Source organism: Myotis myotis, unplaced genomic scaffold, assembly GCF_014108235.1.
Source record: "Myotis myotis isolate mMyoMyo1 unplaced genomic scaffold, mMyoMyo1.p scaffold_m19_p_1, whole genome shotgun sequence".
NCBI lineage: Eukaryota > Metazoa > Chordata > Mammalia > Chiroptera > Vespertilionidae > Myotis > Myotis myotis.
The window spans coordinates 175,767,054-175,792,667 of record NW_023416313.1 but is presented as its reverse complement, the minus strand read 5'-3'; the positions used below and the strand labels follow the sequence as shown (position 1 = coordinate 175,792,667).

Sequence of the window (25,614 nt, the reverse complement as noted above, 5' to 3'; positions counted from 1 at the left end):
ATCGGCCAATGCCAATGTTCTAACTACTGAGAAAACCAGCCAAAGCTCTTTAAAAAAAAATTGATTAATTGATTTTAGAGAGAAAGGAAGGATGGGAAGAGAGAGAGAGAGAGAGAGAGAGAGAGAGAGAGAGAGAGATTTGTTGTTCCACTTATTTATGCATTCATTGGTTGATTCTTATATGTGCCCTTTCCTGGCATTGAACCTAGAGCCTTGGCATATTGGGGCAATGCTCTAACCAACAGAGCTACCTGGCCAGGGCTGGAATTTGCATTTCTAACAAGTTCCCCACGGGATGCCAATGCTGGTGGTCTGGGGACCATACTTTGAGAACCACTGGTCTAGACTAGAGACACAAACTTTTGATGGTGCAGACACACTGTATATACCACAGGGGTCTTTGGCCTATGAAGGAGTGTTGGTAAATATCTGACTTGAGGGGAGGGGACTGCACCTGGTGCTCCCAGGAGGCTCATATTCCAAGACTTTTTTAACACCCACAACATACCAAGGTAAAGACACTTGTTTGAATGTTTATAAAGGCCCCCCCTAGGAAAGCTAATTTGTATAGTTATGGTCATTCTCGGGGATAGTCTGAGGAATAGGGGGCAAGGAAAAGCACGTGGATCCCTTGTGATTTTTATAGATGTGCAATTAGTGGAAGTCATTTTCACAGGAAGTCTGGAAATGGACGAGAAAAGACCAGATGGAAGAAATGGGAACATCATTCCTTTCCTTCCATAGCCAGGGTCGACCAGCACTGTAGGAAGGTTGTATGTATTCACATCTCCAGAGCTATGGCTGCTTTCCTGAGATTTTTAGCAATATTATTATTTTAACTAGAAGCCCAGTGCCTGAAATTCATGCACTGCAGGGGGGCTCCCTCAGCCTGACCTGCACCCTCTTGCAGCCTGGGACCCCTTGGGGGATGTCTGCCTGCTGGTTTTCTTCTGACTATTTTAAGATGTTCTCTGCCTTTGTTTTTTTGTTTTGTTTTGTTTTGTTTTTGTAGTTTCCCTCTAATGCACCCAGGTATTAATTTTCTTTCTCCTTGTAGTCCTCGCAGTCCTCGCAGTCCAGGACCCCTCGGGGGATGTCCGCCTAAGCCAGCAGTCAGACATCCCTCTTGCAGTCCAGGACCCCTCGCTCCTTACCGCTGGTCCTGCTCGCTGCTCCTTAGCGTTGCCGAGGAATCAGAAGAGGCTTCCTCTACTGCTGCTGCTCTTGCCAGCCGTGAGCCCAGCTTCTGGCTGAGCAGTGCTCCCCCTCTGGAAGTGCACTGACCACCAGGGGGCAGCTCCTGCATTGGGGGTCTGCCCCCTGATGGTCAGTGCACATCATAGTGACCAGTCATTCTGATAGTTTCCCTGTAACAGTTGCTTAGGCTTTTAGTATATAGATCAGTGGTTCTCAACCTTCCTAATGCCGTGACCCTTTAATACAGTTCCTCATGTTGTGGTGACCCCCAATTTCATTGTTACAAATTGAACATAATTAAAGCATAGTGATTAATCACAAAAACAATATGTAATTATATGTGTGTTTTCCGATGGTCTTAGGCGACCCCTGTGAAAGGGTCGTTCGACCCCCAAAGGGGTAGCGACCCACAGATTGAGAACCGCTGACATAGATGATCAAGGTGGCAGACTGGTTACATTGCCTAGAAATACTCAGACATGAACTTGTTTATTCATTAGCTAAGGTGTTGCAATTAAAATAACACAGCAATAAAGAATATAATAAGGGGAAACCATGGCTGCGAGACCCCGACCAATGCGTGCCGTGGTTGCAAGCACTGCAGGGCCTCTGGTCCTTGCATCTGCGTTGCTCCCAGAGCAGTGGGGAGGATGGTGCCGAGTGGCCCCAGACTCACTATGAGTGAGGTCAGAGCAGCCACAGGCTTGGTCCAGGGGCACACTGCTTCCCCCCCGCACCCGCCCCCGGCATGGGGTGGATGGGGTGGATGATCAGACATCAAACCCCTGGAGAACCTGACGCTGCCTTCAGCAGTCGGCCTCCCCTGCTGGACTTTATGACCAGTGTAAGCGCCCTGGCAATAGCTTTCCTACCTTGGGCTATTTCTTCAAAATCAAGGAGATTAAGTCACCGGGAATAGCAGAGGACGGGAATACTTTTCTGCTGCTGTTTAATGACTTGGACTTGTGTGTGTCAGAGAATGAAACATTAAAGCATCTCACAGATGACACCATGACTCCGGAAATCACAGTGACCAGTGGGCAGGCAAAGTGTCCGCCCCACCCCCACAGGCACTGGAGGATTCAGGCCCTGTTAACATCTCAGGTGCAATCACCCTCACCCTGGACCCACTCACACCCTTTGGCGGGTACTCTTGTAATGTCACCCGTCTGTACTCGACCATCTTAAGGCATCAGATTGGACACTCACGCAGGGAAGCCCACGAAGAGATAAACGTTACCTTTACCCTGCCAGCTGATTGGCATGCGGATGACTGTGCCCTTCAGTCACTGTGAGCAGATGGCGTTCGCAGCCTGCGTGACGCTCACAGCCACCCCTGGTGTGTTCCCGTCACAGTACAGCCACCGCACTGTGTTCCGGACACTTAGAGCAATGCCATGCTCTGGTACCAGATCTCCCTGACTGCTAGAGATGCCAACACAAAATATGCTAAAGATTACAGTCCCTTCCGGTGTTCTAAGGGGGCCATGGGAAAAGTCTATCACACGTGAACCTCACGCTTACAGTTATTGTTCCAGTGATGACCGCTCATTAATAAACTCGCACCGCACGCGCCCCAGCTACTTCCTCTTCATGATGGTGACAACAAGGTTTTGCTCTCTGGTTATCAAGGGAAAACCTAGCCAATTGCGCCAGAGCCCTGAATTTTGTCCTGAGAAGGTTGCTTTGGCTGAGAGAGACTGAGGAAACCTTAAGCACTGCCTGCTGACGCCAGCCTGGGTCTGGACTCTCTGTGAATACATTGTCTTGCAATGTTGGGTTACTCCAGCCGAAGACATTTCAAGCGCCTGTAATTGATTTATAGATATTTATAAAAACCTATTCAGAAATTGGTCCACTGATGCACGTGCCTCACACTGGGTGCAGTCCAAACCCCGCAGCCTCCCCTGTGGACCTGGCGGGATGATCCACGTAGTGCCAGCCGCGATGCCTGATCTCCCGGCCTCAGAGCAGGCCTTGCTGTCTTTACCAAGATCTCAGGGCAGTTCATTGCTGGAGGGGTTGAGGTTTGCTTCCGTTGGAAACTCTCTGCACCTTTGACATGATATTGCATTTCCCAAGCCACCAAACCATTTTATGGATTTTACGTGTCTGTGGCTTAATAATCATAGTACCAATAAGAATACCCTTTTCTCTGTTTTGCTTGCAAGGAAACATACATATCTTTCTAAGATTTCTTTTGAAAAAAATAGTCACATTGTAATACGACTCTAGTTAAGACAGACTTGTGCTTTCAAAATCTTGAGTAAAATATTCAATATTTTTTAAAAAAGAATATAATAAGACTTTGAGCTATTATTCTCTGTTGTTTAATATTGAATGTAGTTATCCAAACTTCTCCCTGTTTTATGCATTTATGACACTTCATACAAAAACATACTACACTAACAGTTATGGTTGATTACATTATTCATTTGAAAGAGAAATTAAGTCTGAAATGGCAGTGATCTGACTCTGCATAGAGATCTGGTGCCTTGCTGCCACCCGGCTGGAACCCAGCGATCTTTGCCCACTGGTACCCTCAGCACTGCTTGCCCCAGGGGCCTTTCATCAAGGCACTTGTCTTTGCCGGGTTCCACAAAGCTCTGAGAGGGACATCTGTCCTCTGCCAGCTTGGCCGAGTGTCCAAGGCACTGAATTTAACAGAAGAACTAAGCACTTGGCAGGGAATAAAACTTTTTTTTTTTTTTTTTGGTTCTCTCTCCTCAGGAGTTTTATTTTGTGATCTTATTCATGACAAAAAGTTGTTATTATTTTTTCTGGCATTTAAGTTATGTAATAATAATAATATGTGATAATACAGAAATATACACACAATTAACAAAATCAGTTTCAAATCTAACTCTATTGTCTCTATCTAAAAAATCTAAATTTATAGGGAATAAAACTTTGAACCCAGGACTGTCTGTTGCTTATCAATATCTCAGTTAGGAATAATCTCATTTAGGGAGTATTTTCTGGAGGAGAGAACATCAATCTCACACAATGTAGTATTCTGTATCACTGGGGTTGACCAGATCACCAAAAAAACAGGTCTTTAGTTGGCATCATTTTGGCCACCTCCCCTTCTCATCGAGTTGCATACACTAAATTGCATTTCTTTCAGCCATTTGCCACTGGCTTTCATCGGGCAGCATTAAAAAGAAAGGGCTGAAAGACTTTATACTTATTACTTTTGCTTTTGGGTTATTGAAATACATTGCCTGTTACTTTACACATGTAAACGTTCAATCTTTATATTTATAAAATGTTTCAAACTTACAGCAAGTAATAGACCCAAAGTAGTCGTGAAGCATTTACTTTTTGCCGTATCTGTTTCATTTTGAAAAAGAATGTTTTAATTACAGTTTACCATCCCCCCCCGCAACTCCTTTCCCTTCCCTATTCCCTAGAAATAACCACTGTCCCAGAGTTTGTATATATCTTTCCTGTCCATATTGTGTGTGCTGTTAGCGCACGGCCAAGTGTCTACAAACAACATGTGATCTTGCTCAGGAGGTTGTCTAAGGTTGCCATTAAGTGTCATATAGCACATCCACATTTGCATACAGTGGGCTCTTCGTGAAGAGATTTGTGAGAAACGTGTGTGGGGTGTGATGCTGAGCATGTTTTTCTCGTGGACACCATGGAACATGTACGTGGAACTCTGTGCAGTGCTGGGTGGGAATCTGAACTCTCATTTGTCCACTGTCATCTTGTCTGTTTACTTCATCTGTATAGTTCCTTACCTTATTTTCCCTCTACCTACATTTATTCATTAATTTCTTGAAGCTTGTTGCATTTATGTTTTTGTATCAAGATCCCTTTTTTCTTATATTTTTGAGCTCCACTTCTTCCTCTCCCATTCAATGCCTCCTCCAGTTACATACTAGTTACCAGCAGGCACTGACACCCATCCCCTCACCCCCTTGAGCACTGAACCCATGACAATAGGCAGGGTTTACTATATGCTAAGCAGGACATTATTTAGCAAAATGAATTTGATAAGCCTAAATCCAGATGCATTATCTGTCAATATCCAAGAAAATAGGGACAAAATGTGCACTGGTTTCCATGTTAAAATACTTCCTTCCCAGGAGTGGGCCCCTGTAGTTTATTCTCCCGTCCAAAAGTTGTTTTCAGTAGTGGAAACAGCCTTAGGATAGTAGGCTGATGAGCACACATAGCAATATTTTTATAATTCAGAGCCAAGATGATAGCACAGCAAAAGAGCAGAAGCCTGAGGAAGCTATTAACAATTTAAGAATTTACCATTTCCAGTTAGTACAGGAATGTTAATTCCATTTCCAAGGAGAAGCATAAAAATGGCATGTGTTAGGACTCTTAGAGATATACTTTGTATAGTAGAATATTAAAATCTCAGACTTTGGTGTTTTTACCCTTTGAGATTTGCTAAGTTTCCCTCCACCTTATAGTTAAGCACAACTCTGGGATAGTTTTTAAAGGCAGTCATTCCAAATACACCTGAACTCATCTCCTTGGAGTTACAATGGCCACCTTGAATGGCTGTGTTAGCCTCAAGGTAACCAAGTGATCCCCAAAATTTAGGCAAGAGACAAAAGTAGTTATACATTCATTTTAGTATGAAAGAGCATTTTTGAACAGGATAGAAATGTTTAATCAAATAGGGGTAAGTTTCTACAAGACATACAGATAAATGAGTATCTATAATTGTTTTTTAAATAACAAAAAAATTATGAATTTTAATATCATATTGATATTCACCCATGTGTTCAACTAAGGCTCTCTGTTTTCATGTTCAGCACATCATATCTCTAATACCTGCACAGATTATTGTGTTGTTAAGTAATACAGCTTTCTTTATGAATACACCCATCATACTACCTTATTCATTTATCCATATGTGCATATACTTATAGGTTAAGATATTTACTGAGTTCATTGAACTGCAGATGCTCAGGTACTAGAAATACAGAGATGATGAGGTCTCTGCCATGCTTTCAAGAAACTGGCATCTTTTTGGTAAGTGATAGAATTATAAGCAAGTCATTATAGTAAAATGTTATAACTGATATTGTTGATTTATATAAAAATGTATGGAAATACTGATAAGTAAATTAATCCTGCCAGAAACCATCAAAGGCTGTAGAAACAGAGGTTGCATTTGAATAAGGGTAGTTTAAAATAGCATTCCCTGACTCCCCAGAACAGATTTAATCTTCCTTGATCTCTCCCCCCAGAATACTGTATGCCTATCTCCATTAGTAAGTATTATTGTATTTCATTATAGTTAACGAGAGGCCCGATGCATGAAAATTCGTGCAAGAGTAGTCCTTCCTTCTCCTGGCTGCTGGCTCCGGATTCCCTCTGGCACCCAGGACCCGGGCTTCCCTCCTCCGACCACTGGCAGGCACCGGGGACCTGGGCTGCTTCCCTCCATCCCCGGGTTTGTCAGAAGGACATCCGGAATAATGTCCGGAAGACACCCAGCCTAATTAGTGTATTACTCTTTTATTAGTATAGACTAGAGGCCCAGTGCACAAAAATTTGTGCACTCGGGGAGTCCTTCAGCCTGGCCAGTGCCCTCTCGCAGTCTGGGACCCCTCGGGGGATGACTACATACTACCTTAGGCCCACTCCCTGGGGGATTGGGCCTAAGCTGACAGTCAGACATCCCTCTGGTGGTCAGTGTGTGTCATAGTGACCAGTCATTCCCAGTCGTTCTGCTGTTAGTGTCAATTTGCATATTATCCTTTTATTATATAGGAGTGCCTGGCCAGCTTGGGTGAGGGGCTGATGGCTGTTTGCAGGCGGGCCACAGCCTCTGGAGTGTGGGGGCCCCCCCTGGGGTGCCTGGACAGCCTGGGTGAGGGGCTGAGGGCCATTTTCAGACTGGCCACACCCCTGACTCAGGTTGGGGGAGGGGTCCTGCTGGGGTGCCTGGCCAGTCTGGGTGAGGGGCTGATGTCTGTTTGCAGGCAGGCCACAGCCCTTTCAGGGTGGGTGGTCCTGCTGGGGTGCCTGGCTAGACTTGGTGAGGGGCTTATGGCTGTTTGCATGCTGGCCACAGCCCCTTCAGGGTGGGGGGTCCTGCTGGGGTGCCTGGCCAGTCTGGGTGAGGGGCTGAGGGCCGTTTTCAGGCTGGCTAAGACCCCAGCGGGGACCCTCACCCCCATGAGGGTGTGGTCAGCCTGGGTAAGGGGTTGATGGCTATTTGCAGGGTGGCCACAACCCCCAGCTACCCAAGCTCCCAGTGGAGGCTGGCTGAAAGCAGGTATTTGGGATTTATTTGTCTTCTATAATTGAAACTTTGTTGCCATAAGTGGAGGCCACAGCCAGCTCAAGGCTAGCGGGAAGCTTGGCTTCCTCCATCACCCGGGCAACCAAGCCTCCTGCTTGCTCCAGCTCCATGGCTGCTGGCCGCCATCTTGGTTGGGTTAATTTGCATATAGTCGCTCTGATTGGCAGGTGGGCGTGGCTTAGGGCATAGCAAAGGTACGGTCAATTAGCATCTTTGTCTGTTATTAGTGTAGATGGCTCCCACATCATTCTACTCTACTAGATAGAGCCCCTTAAGGAAAGAAAAAATATTTGATTCAACTTTGTATCCTTAGTACCTAGCACAGTACAGAAGCTCAATAAATTGTTTGTTGAATGAATAAACAATGAGTCAAAGAAATCTCAAGAGATATTTTAAAACATTTTTAACTAAATGAATCTGAAAACAATTATCAAAATTTGTGGACTGTAGCAAAAGCAATGATTAGAGGAAAACTTGTAACATTGAATGCATATATTAGGAAAGAAGCTAGATCAAAAATTAACCATCTAAGATTCCTCCTTAGGAAACTGGAATAAGGAGAGAAAATTAAATGCAAACATTTCCCTAAGGAGTAAGTGATTTGAGCTCCACATCAGGCACTCCTAACTTTAGCTCATTCTCAGGAGACACGAGCCCCCCAAATCACCTGGCTTTGAAAACCACTGGGGAATATGTCCAGGAAAAATATAGCAATGCAGCAAAAGGAAAACACACACAGACTCACCTGACATAGAAGCCAGTGCAAAAACACCAGAGAGAAAAATGCATAGACACAGGTGAACAAGTCCCACTTACAAATGTTGCAACACCTGCTGGAGAGGCAGGAGGCAGCTGGACTCTCCCTGGGAAAGAAAACGTTGGCAACAGCCATTTTTGATATCTAGTTCTGCTGTGCTGATGCCAGCATTGGTGGATGCCATTTTGAGACCTTCCTTCTATCCTGCTAATGCCAGTGGGTGTGCCCTGCTGAAAGCCCTGCCCACCCTTATGTTTCAGTCAGCCAGCTACACGGAGGTCAGCCCCACTCAATGCTCCTATAGCAACAGAAGGACAACACGGGACAACCCTCAAGCACCTGGCTTTGGTGGCCAGAGGCAAGTGTGTTGCTGGGCCCCAGAGGCTATCTCCTACATAAGACCTCTTCAAGGCCTGGAGGTATAGAGATCTACCTAATACAGAGAAATGAACATAGAATGTTAGGTGATACGGGAGACAGCAGAAGATGTTCCAAACAAGAGAACAAGACAAAGCCTCAGAAAAAGAACTAAATGAAATGAAAATAAGCAATCTACCTGATAAAGGGATCAAAGTAATGGTATGAAGATGTTCACCGAACTCAGGGAAAAAAATGGATGAACACAGTAAGAGCTTCTAAAAAGAAATAAAAAATATAAGAAAGTACCAATCAGAGCTGAACAATACACTAACTGAAATGAGAAATTCACTAGAGGGAATCAACTGCAGATTAGATGAGACAAAAAAATGTATCAGTGATCTGGACAACAGAGTAGTGACAATCACCAAAACAACAACAGCAAAAATTTAATGACGATAGTTAAGGGTCCCACAAGGATATGGGAGAGAGGGAGAGAGAGAGAGAGAGAGAGAGAGAGAGAGAGAGAGAGAGAGAGAGAGGAGAAAAAAATAAAACTTATTTGAAGAAATAATAGCTGAAAACTTCCCTAACCTGTGGAAGGAAATAGACATTTAGGTTTAGGAAGCACAGATTCCCAAACAAGATGAAACCAAAGATATCCACACCAAGACACAGCATAATTAAAATGTCAAAACGTAAAGATAAAGAGGGAATCTTAAAAGCAACAAGAGAAAAAAGCAAATAGTTATGTACAAGGGAACCACCACCAGACTATCAGCTGACTTTTTAGCAGAAAATGTTCAGACCAGAAGGGAGTGGCACAATATGGTCAACGTGCTGTAAGAAAAAAACCAAAGCCTACAGTCAAAACTACTCTGCCCAGAGGGTTATCGTTGAGAATTGAAGAAGAGAGAGTTTCCTAGACGAGTAAAACCCGAAGGAGTTCCTCACCACCGAACTGGCTTCACAGGAGATATTAAAGGGACTTCTTTAAGTGGAAAAGAAAAGGCCATCACTAGAAATAAGAAAATACATGAAAGAAAAAAAATCTCACTGATGAAAGCAAACATAGTAAAGATAATAGATCAATTACTTATAAAACTAGTATGAAGGTAAAAATAGTAAAATCATCTATATCTACAATAATTAGTTAAATAAATAAAAAGTAATAAAATATGATGGCAAAAACATAAAATGTGGTGGTACTGGTGTTAAAATGTAGTGTTTTTAGATTGTGTTTGAACTTAAGTGACCATCAACCAATTGCTATATACATAGGTTGTTATTGTGAAACCTGATGGTAACCACAAATCAAGTACCTGTACTAGATACACCAAAAAATGAAGAGAAAGAAATCCAAACATAACACTAAATAAAGTCATCACATGTGAAGAGAGCAGAGAAGAAGAAATGAACAGATAACTACAAAAACAACCAGAAAACAATGAACAAAATGGCAATAAGTACATATCCTATATAATAAAAGCCTAATATGCAAATCGACCAAACAGCAGAACAACTGGTTGCTATGATGCGCACTGACCACAGGGTGCAGACGCTCAACACAGGAGCTGCCCGCAGGCCCCAGGCCAGCCAAGGCGGGTGCCAGCGGGGCCCCCCAATTACCCCGCAGATCAGTCCCGATCGCCAGCCAGGCCTAGGGACCCTACCCATGCACGGATTCCTTGCTTCAGGCCTCTAGTGTATCAATAATTATTTAAAATGTAAATGGACTAAATGTGTAGGGTGGCTGAATGGATAAAAATATGAGACTCATATATATACTGCCTACAAGAGACCCACTTTGGGTCTAAAGACATACACACAGTGAAAGTGAATGGATAGAGAAAGATATTTTATGCAAATGGAAATGAAAAGAAAACTGGGGTAGCTTTTGTCTACCAGAGAAAAAAAGACCTTAAAACAAAGACTGTAACAAGACACAGAAGGCTATTACATAATGATAAAGGGATCAATCTAGCAAGAGGACATAAATAACACTTATAAATATCTTTGCACCCTATGTAGGAACAAATACATAAATAAAAAATTAACAGACACTAAAGGAGAAATTGACAGTCTTACAGTAATAGTAGGGGACTTTAGCACCCTACTTATATCAATGGATAAATCATCTAAACAGAAAATCTATAAAGAAACATTGGCCTTAACCGATACATAAGACCAGATAAACTTAGCAGATATAAATGGAGTATTCCATCCCAAAATAGCAGAAACACATTCTTTTCAAGTGTACATGGCACATTCTCCAGGATAGGTCATATGTTAGTTCACAAAACAAATTTCAATAAACTTCAGATAATTAAAATAATACTAAGCAACTTTTCCAACCACAACAGTATGAAACTAGAATTATATGGAGCACAAACATATGGAGACTACAAAACATGCTACTAAACAATCAGTGGGTCAATGAAGAAATCAAAGAAGAAATTAAAAAATACATTGAGAGCCCTGACTGGTTTGGCTCAGTGGATAGAGCGTCGGCCTGCAGACTCAAGGGTCCCGGGTTCGATTCCGGTCAAGGGCATGTAACTTGGTTGCGGGCACATCCCCAGTAGAGGGTGTGCGGGAGGCAGCTCATCGATGTTTTTCTCTCATCGATGTTTCTGACTCTCTATCCCTCTCCCTTCCTCTCTGTAAAAAAATCAATAAAATATATTTTTTAAAAAATACATTGAGAGAAATAAAAATGGAAACACAGTATTCCAAAATCTATAGGATGCAGCAAAAGCAACTGTAGAACAGAAGTTTATAGCAATGCAGGTCAACCTTAAGAAACAAACAAAAAATTCAAATAAACAATCTAATCTTACACACAAAGGAACTAGAAGAAGAACAAACAAAAAATGTTAGTAGAATAAAGGAAATAATAAACATTAGAGTGGAAATAATGAAATAGAGATTAAAAAACAACAGAAAACATTAGTGAAGCTAACAGTTAGTACTTGAAAAGATAAACAAAATTAATGGCCTTTAGCCAGACTCATCAAGAAAAAAAGAGAGATGACCCAAACGAAAAAATCAGAAATAAAAGAGGAGACGTTAAAACCAATACCACAAAAAATTTAAAAAGAATACTATGAACAATTATACACAAATCAATTGGATACCCTAGAAGAAATTGATTAATTTCAAAAACAATCTTCCAAGACTGAATCAGGAGGAGATAGAAAATCTGAACAGACTAATTACTAGTAATGAAATTAAATCAGAAAAAAAAAAAGCTCCAATAAACAAAACTCCAGGACCAGACGTCTTCACAAGTGAATTCTACCAAATATTTATTTTATTTATCTATTTATTTATTTATTTATTTATTTATTTATTTATTTATTTATTTATTTATTTATTTATTTTGTGTTGGCTGTTGTCATTTTTTTATTTGACAATCTAAGGGAAAAGAGGTTAGTGCCCCTGACGAAATAGTCTGGTATTGCGTATTTTATAAATTCTTGCGGCACATGGGCTGAAAATCGCTATTCTAGGATGAACTGCAAACTGTGTTCACTGGAGCTCCTGTCAGGGGCCCCAACTGGTAAGAGTTGTTTTTTTTAATTTCTTTATTAATTAAGGTATTACTTATGTGTCTTTATCCCCCCATTACCCTTTCCCAACCCCCCGACTCGTGCCCTCACCCCCCCTGTTGTCTGTGTCCATTGGTTAGGCTTATATGCATGCATACAAGTCCTTTGGTTGATCTCTCCCCTTTACCTCCACCCTCCCCTAACTTCCCTCTGAGGTTTGACGGTCTGATCGATGCTTCTCTGTCTCTGGATCTGTTTTTGTTCATCAGTTTATGTTGTTCAATATATTTCATAAATGAGTGAGATCATATGATATTTATCTTTCTCTGACTGGCTTATTTCACTTAGCATAATGCTCTCCAGTTCCATCCAAAATGTTGCAAATGGTAAGAATTCCTTCTTTTTTACTGCAGTGTAGTGTTCCATCGTGTAGATGTACCACAGTTTTCTAATCCACTCATCTGCTGTTGGGCACTTAGGCTGTTTCCAGATCTTAGCTATGGTGAATTGTGCTACTATGAACATAGGGGTGTATATATCCTTTCTGGTTGGTGTTTCTAGTTTCTTGGGATATATTCCTAAAAGTGGGATCACTGGGTCAAATACGAGTTCCATTTTTAGTTTTTTGAGGAAACTCCATACTGTTCTCCACAGTGGCTGCACCAGTCTGCATTCCCATCAGCAGTGCACGAGGGTTCCTTTTTCTCCACATCCTTGCCAGCACTTATCGTTTGTTGATTTGTTGATGATAGCCATTCTGACAGGTGTGAGATGGTACCACATTGTCGTTTTGATTTGCATCTCGGATAATTAGTGACTTTGAGCATGTTTTCATATGTCTCTTAGCTTCCTTCTGTCTTCTTTAGAAAAGTATCTATTTAGATCCATTGCCCGTTTTTTGATTGGGTTGTTTATCTTCCTTTTGTTAAGTTGTATGAGTTCCCTGATTAAACCCTTATCAATGATAACATTGGCATATATGTTCTCCCATGCAGTGGGCTTTCTTGTTGCTTTGTTGATGGTTTCTTTTGCTGTGAAAAAGCTTTTTCATTTGTTTATTTTCTCTTTAGTTCCCATTGCCCTAGGAGCAGTATCAGTGAAGAAATTATCTCAGCATATGTCTGAGATTTTGCTGCCTGTGGATTCCTCTAGTATTTTTATGGTTTAAGTCCTTTATCCATTTTGAGTTTGTTTTTGTGTATGGTGTAAGTTGGTGGTCTAGTTTCATTTTTTTGCATGTATCTGTCCAATTTTCCCAACACCATTTATTGAAGAGACTGTCTTGACTCCATTGTATGTCCATGCCTCCTTTGTTGAATATTAATTGAACATAGTGTTTTGGGTCGATTTCTGGGTTCTCTATTCTATTCTGTCGATGTATATGTCTGTTCTTGTGCCAGTACCAGGCTGTTTTGAGAGTAGGGCTTTGTAATACAGCTTGATATCTGGTATTGAGATACCACCTACTTTATTCTTCTTTCTCAGGATTGCTGCAGCTATTCGGGGTCTTTTTTTATTCCAGATGAATTTTTGAAATAAGTTCATCTAGGTCTGTGAAATAGGCCATTGGTATTTTAATGGGGAGTGCATTGAATCTATAGATTGCTTTGGGTAGTATGGACATTTTGATGATGTTGATTCTATCAATCCATGTACATGGTATGTTCTTCCATCTGGGAACTTTAATATACCACTGACATCACTGGATAAATCCTCTATCAAATATTTAAAGAAGAGTTAATGCCTATGCTTCTCAAACTATTACAAAAAAATTGAAGAGGGAAGAATATTTCCAAACTTATTCTGCAGAGCCAGCATTACCTTGATACTAGAACCAGACAAAAATACCACCAAAAAAGTTACAGGCCAATATCCCTGATGAAGATGGATGCAAATATCCTTAGCAAAATATTAGCAAATTGGCCCTAGTCAGTTTGGATTAGTGGTAGAGCATGGGGCCTGCGGACCAAAGAGTCCCAGGTTCACTTCCAGTCAGGGCATGCACCTTGGTTGCAGGCTTCTCCCCAGCCCAGGCCCTGGTTGGGGCTACTGCAGGAGGCAACCAATAAACGTGATTCTCTCTGTCTTTTCCTCTCTTTCACTCTCTCTAAAAATCAATGGAAATATATCCTCGGGTGATGATTTAAAAAAGGGGGGAAAAAAAGCAACCTACTGGCCATGGGGTGTGACTCAGTGGCTGCGGGTCAACCAATGAATCAGGAGGTCATGGTTATACTCCCCATCAGAGCACATGCCCAGGTTGCGGGCTCAAACCCCAGTAGGGGTCATGCAGGAGTCTGGCAGTCAATGATTCTCTTTCATCATTGATGTTTCTATCTCTCCCCCCACTCCCTTCTTTTCTGAAATCAATAAAAATATATCTTTTTTAAAAAAAAAAATAAAGATTGGATTATCTAAAAAAAAGTTAATCTATTGAATAGGAGTAGATATTTGCAAGTGATATATCTAATAAGGGATGATATCGAAAATATATAAAGAACTCATATAACTCAATATGAAAAATACCACAAGCAATTTAACTTAAAAATGGGCAGAGTACCTGAATAGACATTTTTCCCAAGAAGACATACAGATGGCCAACAAACACATGAAAAGATGCTCAACACCACTAAGCAAATCACAACCACAATGAGATATCACTTCACAACTGTCAGAATGGCTATTATCAAAGACAACAAATAATAGATGTTGGCAAGGATGTGGAGAAAAGAGAACCTTTGTGCATTGTTTGTGGGAATGTAAAATGGAAAACAATGTAGAGGTTACTAAAAAAATTAAGAACAGAACTGCCACATTACCTAGCAATTCCACTTTTGGGTATTTATCTGAAGAAAATGAAAATACTAATTTGAAAAGATATATGCACCCCATGTTCATTGAAGCATTATTTATAACTAGGGGCCCAGTGCATGAATTCATGCACTTTGAAAGGAACTGTGGGCTGCAAGGCTGCAGTGGGCACAGGGGTGGGTCCATCCTCTGCACCTCTGCCCGGCCCCTCCCACTTTGGTCCCCAGTCCCCTCTCTGCCAGCAGCCCCACTCCTGCTGCTGCCACTCCCACGTGCTGACAGCACCCGCCCCCTTGCACTGGCTGACAGTGTGGAGTGATCGGGGCTGGCTCCAGCAGTGGGTGCTAGAGGCGACTGCTGGCCCTGATTGCCCCTCAGGAGCAGGGGGAGGTGGAGAAGCCCTGAGGGGCAATTGGGGCCGGCAGCTGCCGCTCGCACCTGCTGATGGTGCTGAGTGATCAGGACTGGCACTGGGTTCCAGCAGTGGGTGCGAGCGGCAGCTCCAGCACTGACTGCGGGTGCGAGCAGGGCCAGCACTGGCAATAGGTGTGAGTGGCTGCTCCGGCACCGGCCGCAGGTGCAAGCACCGGGTGGGACTGCACATGTGGGAGCAAAGAATTTTCAGTAACCACCAGAAGCTCCCCCAATGACAGCGACTGGCACTCCACCTTGGTCTGGAGCCCCTGCTCACCTGCTCCATCATCCCGCTGTGGCCAACGCCTGCCATGTTCCACATGCGCCCCCTGGTAGTCAGCACATGTCATAGCAACCGGTTGTTCAGTTGTTCCAGTTGTTCTGCCATTTGTCTATTTGCAAATTAGCCTTTTATTATATAGAATAGCCAAGATAGAGAAGCTACCTATGTGTTCATTGATAGATTAATGGATAAAGAAGATGTGGTGCACATACATTCAGGAATATTACTCAGCTGTAAAAACCATGGAATCTTGCAATTTACAACAACATGCATGGACTTGGGATATTATGCTAAGTGAAATAAGTCAGACAGAGAAAGACAAATACCATATGATTTCACTTACATGTGAAATCTGAAAGGCAAAACAAACAAAACAGAAACAGACTCATAGATACACAAAAAAAACTTGATCAATAGAAGAGTGATTAAATTAGGGTAAATCTAGTGGCAAGAGGGGAGGGGGTTGGGGAGGTAGGAAAAATAGGTGAAAGGGATTAAGAGGCACAAACTTCCATTTATAAAATAAACTAGAGGCCCAATGCACGAAATTCATGCAGGGGGGCGGGTGTCCTCAGCCCGGCCTGCACCCTTTCCAATCTGGGACCCCTCAGGGGATGTCTGACTGCCAGACATCCCTCTCACAATCTGAACCACTGGCTCCTAACCGCTCGCCTGCCTATTTGCCTGATTGCCCCTAACCGCCTCTGCCTGCTGGCCTGATCGCTGCCTAACTGCTCTCCCCTGCCAGCCTGATTGCCCCCTAACCGCTTGCTCTCCCGTACCGGCCTGATCTTGTGCCTAACCACCTCTGCCTCGGCCCCTGTCACTGTGGCTTTGTTCAGAAGAAAGGCAGGACGACCGGAAGATGTCTGGTCAACCTGTCTAATTAGCATATTACCCTTTTATTAGTATAGGTAAGTCATGGAGATTGAATGTACAGTATAGGGAATATAGTCACTAATATAGTAACTAGAGGCCCAGTGCACAAAATTTGTGCACGAGGGAGGGTGTGGTCCCTCAGCTCAGCCTGCAACGACACCAATGTCCCTTGCAGCCTCTGGCCAGAGGCCCCTCCCATCCCTCTGCGCGGCCAAGGGGTGGACACTGGGCTGGTGTTGTTGAGGCGATGCCACCAGCAACCCGCCCTGGCTGCTATGGGTGCCACCATCTTTGTTGTGGAGTGATGATTTGTTTGCATATTACTCTTTTATTAAATAGGATAACTATGTGTGGTAACAGATGGTTACTAGACTTGGTGTGGTGATCATTTTGTATGATATTTAAATGTTGAATCACTATGTGTACACTGAAACTAATATAATATTGTATGTCAACTATGCTTCAATAAAAGAGAAATTAGAATAATTTATTACTCTAAAAAGTGTCAATTATAAGGAAAGATTAAGCATTTAGGTTGTCTTTCATGTACAAACAGTTCATTGGATAATCAAGTAGCCTTAGGTGATGAATGAGATTTCTTTACAGAAAATTTCCACATAATAGAAGTATAAAGAATAATATAATTAGAGGTCAGCATTTTAACCTCTAATTAACAGTAGATTCAGCCAATAATCATCAATGGATAAAACCATTAGATGACATTTTATTGGAAACTTTCCACTGGAAGCAGTAGACTATCATGCCCCAAACCTATTGATTAATCTTAGCATCAGACAGTGCATGCCTCCTGACAGGCCTCCAGCTATAAAGTACTGTGAAGCAGGGGGTCCCTCTGGGGTGAGGACGATGGAGCCCCAACGCTAGGGCGTCTGCATGCAGACTCCGGAGACCAGGTTCAGTGACGCAGACCCATTTTATTGTGGAACTACAGGGGTATATATAGCATGAGGGGACCAATCAGAGGGAGACACGTTGCTACAGGCGACCAATGGCTGAAAGGCTGGGGTACTGTGCACGTGGCTCTAGGAGTTCATTCAGGCGGGAGTTGCTACTTCCTGGTGTGCCGAGGAAGCATGTCATGGTGGAGTGTGCTCACACCATTGCATCAGCCGCAGCGCTGAGACATACTTCCCGAGCTCTACATACAGTACTGTTTATGATCTGAACCAGAATCTAATAAAATCTTTAAAGCTAACTTCAATTTGGAGAAGATATGAGAGATTAATGAATAACCAATTGACACTACAAAGAAGTGAACAGATAAATCCCAAATTGTGGTTCTTCTGTAGGACAATACATTTGATTTCTTCACAAGTCAATTACCTGAAAAAAGGGGGAAAAATAAAGGGGAAGGAGGAGAGACAATTCTAAATTCAAAGACTTGAGATAATTAAATATAGTATGTGGACCTTCTTTGGGTCCCATAAAACCAAACGGAAAAGCATTTTAAATACCTAGGAAAATCTGAACATGTATAAGTTTTATATGATACCAAGAAAATGTATGTTTACTTATGTGTGTAAAAATGGTAATATGGTTATGAAAGGGAATATCATATTTTCTAGATATGTACACTCAAGTATTTAGACCTGGAATGACATGATGTCTGCATTTTCTTTAAAATAATTTGCCAAGACCTGGCCAGTTTTCTCAGTGGTTAGGGTTTCAGATTCAATTCCTGGTCAAGGGCACGTACCTGGGTTGCAAGTTTGATCCCAAGTCCCAGTCAGGGCATGTATGGGAGGCAACCAATTGATGTGTCTCTCTCACATCAATGTTTCTCTCTCTTTCTCTCTCCCTTTCCCTTCTACTGTCTCTGAAAATCAATAGAAAAAAATATCCTCAGTTGAGGGTTAACAAAAAATAATAGCGTGCCAAAAGATGAGGGGATGGGGGAATAGAGAGATAGAAGAGGAGAAAGAAAGGAGGGGAAGAAGGAAGAGGAAGAAGAGGAGATAGAATAACAACAGATATGATAAAGACATGGAAAGCAAGAAAAATGGGAAATTAATCATGCCTATAAAAATAATATTTCTCTAAACTGAAGAAAGACTCAAGCGCTGATGGCATCCCTCAAGAATCAATATATCATGTAAACCCAGAAAATGTGTACTTGTTTGGGGGAAATTAACAAGCTTGAGTATGAATACGTATTATTTTTTTTAGCCAACAGAGAACATCTATTCCTTGCAAATAATTCCTAAACTTTTACTGTAATTGACAGTTACAAAGAACTATTGTGTTTTTTTTATAGTGATAGTGTTGTGGAATTTTGATTTTCAAATTTATCTTATTGGATTTTTATCTATCTCTCTCTCTCTCCCTCCCTCTTCCTCCCTCCCACCCTCTCCCTGCCTCCCTCCCTTTTCCAGCCCAAAACATAGTTTCACTGGCTGTGGGTTCCTAAGTTGTAGTGATATTAAAGATAAAACAAATTCACTCCCCAACATTGAGGGTATCTATCTTCTTTCTGTTCCCTAAGTTTATTTGGTTGTTTCTCACACTATTATTCTAGAATAACTACACTCAGTTTGTGAAGTTGTATAAACTATCCCGATACCATTTTGTTTAGAATTGCACTGATTTTTGTAAGGATAACTGAGATAATTGATATGTTAACAATATTGTATGGTCTCACCTAGGAGCAAGGTATATATGCCTCTACTATTCTGGTCTTCTTTTAAATCTGCCAATAGATTTTACAGATTTTTTTTCACATTGTTCTTGCACATTTCTTCTTTTCTATCACCGTGAATGAATTTTTTAAAAAATGGCATTTCTAATTAGTTATTAGCAGTGCATGGGAAGTTCTTGATTTTCATATGTTGCTCTTATATCTGGAATTTGGGAAAATTGTCATAATTGTTAAAAATTGATTTGAAATAATCTAAATCTTTATCAATAGAGGAATTATTAAATTAAGGCAAATCTAGTTAATAGGACATGATACAGCTTTTTAGAAAAAAAATATATGTAGATAGTGATAGAGAGAAGTAGAGAGAGAGAGAAAAAAAAATCTCCAAGATAAAGTGGGGCCCTAGCCGATGTGGCTCAGTTGGTTGAATGTCATCTCATGCACTGAAAAGTCACTGGTTCGATTCCTGGCCAGAGCACATGCCCAGGTTGTGGGCTTGACCATCGGTTGGGGTACATGCGGGAGGCAATCAATGGATATTTCTCTTTCACATTGATGTTTCGCTCTTCCTCCACCTTCCTCTCTCCCTAAAAAAACAATAAAAACATATTTTTAAAATAAAGTGGGGGCCGAAACCGGTTTGGCTCAGTGGATAGAGCGTCGGCCTGCGGACTGAAAGGTCCCAGGTTCGATTCCGGTCAAGGGCATGTACCAGGGTTGCGGGCACATCCCCAGTAGGAGATGTGCAGGAGGCAGCTGATCGATGTCTCTCTCTCATCGATGTTTCTAACTCTCTATCTCTCTCCTTTCCTCTCTGTAAAAAATCAATAAAATATATTTTAAAAAAAAATAATAAAGTGGGGAAAAAAACAAGTAAGAAAAAAAGAATAATAGCATAATGTGGCTTAAATATGTAAACGATTACAGGTGGATATATGCATAAACCCTATAAATGCATAGAAAATGCATCCCAATGTTAACTGTGATTACCCTTAGGTTGGGGAATAAAGAAGATTTTTTTATTCTTTTTCTGCATATGTTTTTGTATTTACGATTTTTCTAAAATGTGAATTTAATAATGCTTTTGTAATTTAAAAAAAATTTTAAAGGTGAAAAAATAAGATGCTGGGAATAGACAAGTTGATAAAGATTGACATGGAGGAAGTTCCGGGGAGGGTAGATATAAGTCCATAGAAAACCCTCACGGGTCATTAATTTCTACAATATCTTTAAAGTCACTTCCATTTGGCTTTGGAAATCTGTGGCTCTACACAACCTGTCAAGAAGTATTACCAGATCTATTAGAGCAGAAAATGAAGATAAAATGTAACACAACTGCCCAATGAAATCAGTGGAGACAACCCCTCCCCTCTGTTTATCTACCTCCTATGATGTCTCGCATGCTAGGGCCATGGACGAGTGAAAGACCTAAATAAATTAGCTGGCTAAATGAATTGGATAATTTTCCTACTAGCCCTCTCTCCTTGTCAGCTGGAAACAAGATGAGACCAGCCTTTATTTCTAGGTCTTTCTAGTGTCTGGTGCTTCTGCATGGGAAATTCTTTCAACCTGAAGTGAGGAAGGGGAGTCTGGTTAGTTTACCTGCATCAGGTGGCTTGAGGCACGCTTGTTTGCCCTGAAGCAAGGCTATTACTGGGCTTGGTATGTGAGGTCTTTATGAAAGGTGCCTGGCTGTCTCACATCACTGTAGATGTGTGTGCTGTATCCCTTGCAATGAATTAGAGTTATATCTTAAGTTGTGCCATAAGCAAGTTTTGGCAGATGTGTAACCTGGACTTTCATTTTATACACATTAATTGGAGATCAATGATGAACACCTAACACAGTGTCTAGCAGTTGTTTTCAGAGTTTAATGTAGGAATCGTATCAACATGCCGATAGGGTCTGGGGTAGACACTTGAATTCGCATTTCTAAGTAGCTCTAGGTCTGTGGATGTGGCTGGTTTGGGGAACCACACTTAAAGTATCAGCAGTGAATGGCATATGCTTGGGACTCAATAAATATTTGTTGAATGAGTCCTTTTCTGTCCTAACCTCCAGAAATGTGGGCCTCCTGTAGAGGCACACACTTCCTCTTTAGTGTCTGCATTAGACAGTGAGGAATTTTTACTGGAAAGCTAAGTTTATCAAGCTACTGTGTTTCACTTACTTCCACCCTCACCCCAAAGTTCTACTCACGCAGTTTCATATAGCCAACATCATTTTGTGCAGCCTGACCTGGTCACCCTCTCCCAGCCCAATGTAGCATAGTTACCTGTCTCTGCACCTGGAAGATGCCCCACTGGAGCTGCAGGTCACATCACAGGCAAAGCCAAGAGGGAAACGGAAGTCCCTTTATGTAAAACCAGCTTTCCCCCAGAGCCACAGCCCCCTTTCTACTCTGGGGTAGTGATTTGCAGGAGCACTAAGTTGGTTCACAAAACTTAACAAACCAAAAAGTAAAAATCTAGCTTCACATGGACTCTAATACAGAGGTGCCCTAAACAGAGCAAGGACTAAAAGTTAACTAGACAGGTCCTGGCTGGGTGGCTCAGTTGGTTGGAATGGTGTCCTGTACACCAAAAAAGGTTGCGGGTTTGATTCCCAACTGGGTCACATACCTAGGTTGCGGCATGTATGGGAGGCAACAGGTCGATGTTTCTCACACTCTTCCTCTCTCTCTCTCAATATATATATATATATATATATATATATATATATATATATATATATATATATAATCTTCAGGTGAGGACTTAAAAAAAAGTTAATTAGACTGGTATCTTGAGAAATGTATTGCCTACTTAGATTTTCCTTTCACTGGAGATAAAACAGTGTTTGCCTATTGAGCTATGGTGAAAATGCCTCATAAATTAGAATCTCAAGCCTGGTTCTTTTTGAAGTTATTTTCCTTAGAGTAGGATCAAAAGCTGAGCTGGAAAATGATCCAAATATGTGTGTTGAAATATTCTCTTGGAATGAACTAGGTATGTTTTGGACAGATGGAGATGTCAGTTTTATTGTGTGAAACCATGTTTAATATTTTAAGAACTGTCTTGTTCAAGATGACTGAATTGTGTAGACAGAGAAATTCTGTTGTCTTACAATCAAGTTAACAGTTATTCTCACTTATTGGCCACTCCTCTGGGAAATCTGGGGGTACAGTGTTAGCAGAATTCACTTGGGGATTCAGGCATGTGCACATTAGCAGAATAGATGGCACTGTGATTTGTAACACAAGCCTGCTTTTACAGGGAGCATTTTCTACCCACCCACAGCTTCGCAGTGATGTTGGAATCTGTCTAGTTGGTGGAGGATCAGTAGCTTAAGGAGCTAATGAATATTCATTTCTTTTCCCTGGGTGCAAAGTAAAATAACCAGTAATTAGTATAATATTTAATACTTCTATTCAAAATAAATAAATCTTTTGTGAAAAAAAACCCCTAATTATTATAATGTAGCAAATTCCGCATATGTAACTGGAATTGGATGTGGTAATTTGAAAATGCTTCTAAGCCCTCATTTACATGTTTGAGATTAGTTAATTATTCCCCTTGTATGCATAAAACAGAACTTTAAATTTTTACCTGCATTTATTATTCATTTTCCTATCTCCCAAGCTTAGCTGAGTCTAATATTTAAATTTTACATTTTCTTCAATACTGGAGATATTTGTATTTTGAAGTAATGTTTTGAGTTTGCTCTTGTCCCCCCCTTCTCTTGTTCCACAGATACAGGATGCAAATGGCTTATGGCTATTCCCACGTGGTGTTTCTTATCTGATCCTTGGTTCACGTGGCAAGGTTTAGCGGTTCCAATTTTTTTAGATATGCATTTTAATACATAATACATGGTCAGCACTGTGCAGGGTACTTTCACACATGTCGTCATGTTTTATTCTGCAACCGTACTGTGGATTTGTTTTTCTACTGCTACTTTGTAGATAAGGAAACTGAGCTCAAAAAGGTTAACTCCTTTCATGCAAAGTGTAAAATTCTAAATCATCCATGTATCTGAGTCTAAATCCAGTTTACACCACAACGACAAGATTCTGAACTTGCTCTTCCAAGTTACTGAGGAGGGAAAGGTTTGGAGGAGGTGATGGTATGCTTGTGTGCAAACAAAAGTTCTCCAGGGTGTTGTCATGGGCTTGGGTGCTTGTGAGTGCCAACCACTGCTGGGGGTGAGGGACAGTCCAGCATCATTGGTCGTGCAGGCAAATACTTTCTGGGCCTGTGACTAACAAGGACACTTCAGATCTACAGCCCAATGGTTTCTCAGTGATACTGGCTAGAGCCCGCCAGAGAGAATTCACATTCTTGCCCAAATGCAAATGTATGGATCTATGTAGGATGCAGTCAAAATCCACAAAGACCTAGGTAATTTATAGTGCTGTAATTTCTCAATTCTGTGAAAAAAATGGAAAGCTGACATACCAGGAGTTTGTATGATTCATTTGGGGTAGGGAGCAGAGACAAGAGCCTCTGATTTAGTTGAAAGAGTCCCAGGACTAGAATAAAATTCTGATTTCTGACCTTGTACTACAGGCCCCAAGAGGCCCAGCTACTGCCTGCTTCTCTCAGCTCCTCGTGTGTCCCCTTCCATTTCTTTTCCATGCTCAGCCCCCTCCAGCCACACTAGTTATCTCCTTTCTGTTCCTCCAACTTGCAAGTTTGTTCTTGCCTCAAAACCTTTGTATTTAGCCCTAGCTGGTTTGGCTCAGTGGATAGAATGTCTGCCTGTGGACTGAAGGGTCCCACGTTCAATTCAGGCCAAGGGCACATTCCCAGGTTGCGGGCTCAATCCTGGGTAACAGGGAGTCGGGGGGAGGGTAGTGGAGAGGGGAAGGGGTGGAGTGCAGGAGGCAGCTGATCAATGATTCTCTCTCCTCATTGATGTTTCTCTCTCTCTCTCTCTCCCTCTCCCTTCCTCTCTGAAATCAATAAAAATGTATTCAAAACAAAAACCTTTGCATTTATTGTTCCTCCTACTTGGGGTGATCTTCCCTGCTATCTCCAGGTGGCTGATTTTTTTAACCTCATCTTCGGGCTTCAGTTCAGATACCTCCTCCATAGGGAGCCTTCCCTGCTGTGCCCCATCTACAGGGGCCTCTCCCCATGATCACCCACAGCTAGCAGGGACTCATTGTCCTAAGACCCTGTTCACTCAACTTCAGAGCACGTTTGCTTTCTGAAATTATCTTTATTTATTTATTTATGTACTGTTTTGTTTTCACTTTGGCATCTAGAGCAGCTCTAACACATAATAGGTACTTGATAAATGTGTTGAATAAATGAATGCATAAATCCACGAATGAATAGAAATTAGACTCAAAGAATTACACATTCTAGCATTTGAAGGCACTTGCTAGCTACTAGTAATCAATCCAACTTTACACCCAGTATCTGTATTTAATTATTTCCAGTGAGAGAAAGCTCATTCTTTTACATAACCGAGTCTCCAATTTTTATATTGAGAGGCAGTGTTGGACTGTGATAAATAAGTCAAACTCACCTTAATTCAAATCTAAATCTGTTATATACTAGCTGTGAACCTTGGTTAGGTCAGTTAACTCTGCTGTGTCCCGTTTCATCTGAAAAGGGAGTAACAATACCTACCTGGGCAAACTATTGTCAGAAATAAACAAAGCCATGTTGGCAGAGAGTCATACTAGTACATGTTTATAAACACACTAGAGGCCCAGTGCATGAATTCGTGCATGGGTGGGGTCTGGCCAGCCCAGCCCCAATTGAGGTGGATCGGGGCCGGGCCTGTCGGGAGGAGGAAACAGTGGGAGTTTGGCCGGCTGGCCCTCCCTGATTGGAGCCTGATCAGAGCCAGGCCAGCTGGGGGGAGAGGCCACGAATGATTGGCCAGCGGGCCCCACCCCCGATTGAGGTGGGGGGACCAATTGGGGGTGGGGCCCGCCATGAGGAGGGGCTGTGGGCAGTGGGTTGGCCAGCCCCGCCCTTGAATGGGGTGGGGGGGCTGATCAGGGGTCAGCAGCTGGGAGAAGGGCTGTGGAAGGTTGGCTGGCCAGCCACACCCCTGATTGGTGTGTGTGTGTGGGGGGTATTTGGGGGCAAAGCTGGCTGCGGGGAAGGGCCGTGGGCCAATCAGGGTGGTGGGGGTCCATCAGGGGTGGGGCCTGCCGGGGGGAGGGGCTTCAGCAGGTTGGCTGGCTGGCCGGCCCTGCCCCTGATTGGAGTGGGGGGGGCCAATCGGGGTGGAGCTGACTGGGGAGAGGGGATGATCAGGGGCAGGACTATTGAGGTGGTGGGGGCCCATCAGGGGTGGGGCCAGCTTGGGGGGGCGGGGCCACAGTGGGGCTGGGCAGGGGGAGGGGCTGCAGGAGATTGGCTGGCTGGCCCCACCCCTCGATCGGGCCAGTTTGCTGGCCACAGTGGGTGTCACAGCGATTGGTCA

General features: G+C 42.3%; 1 pseudogene; it reads left to right on the top strand.

Moving 5' to 3' along the window:
- Positions 1-1,874: 1,874 nt before the first annotated feature.
- On the top strand, positions 1,875-2,901 carry LOC118676738 (annotated as a pseudogene).
- The last annotated feature ends 22,713 nt before the right edge of the window (positions 2,902-25,614 follow it).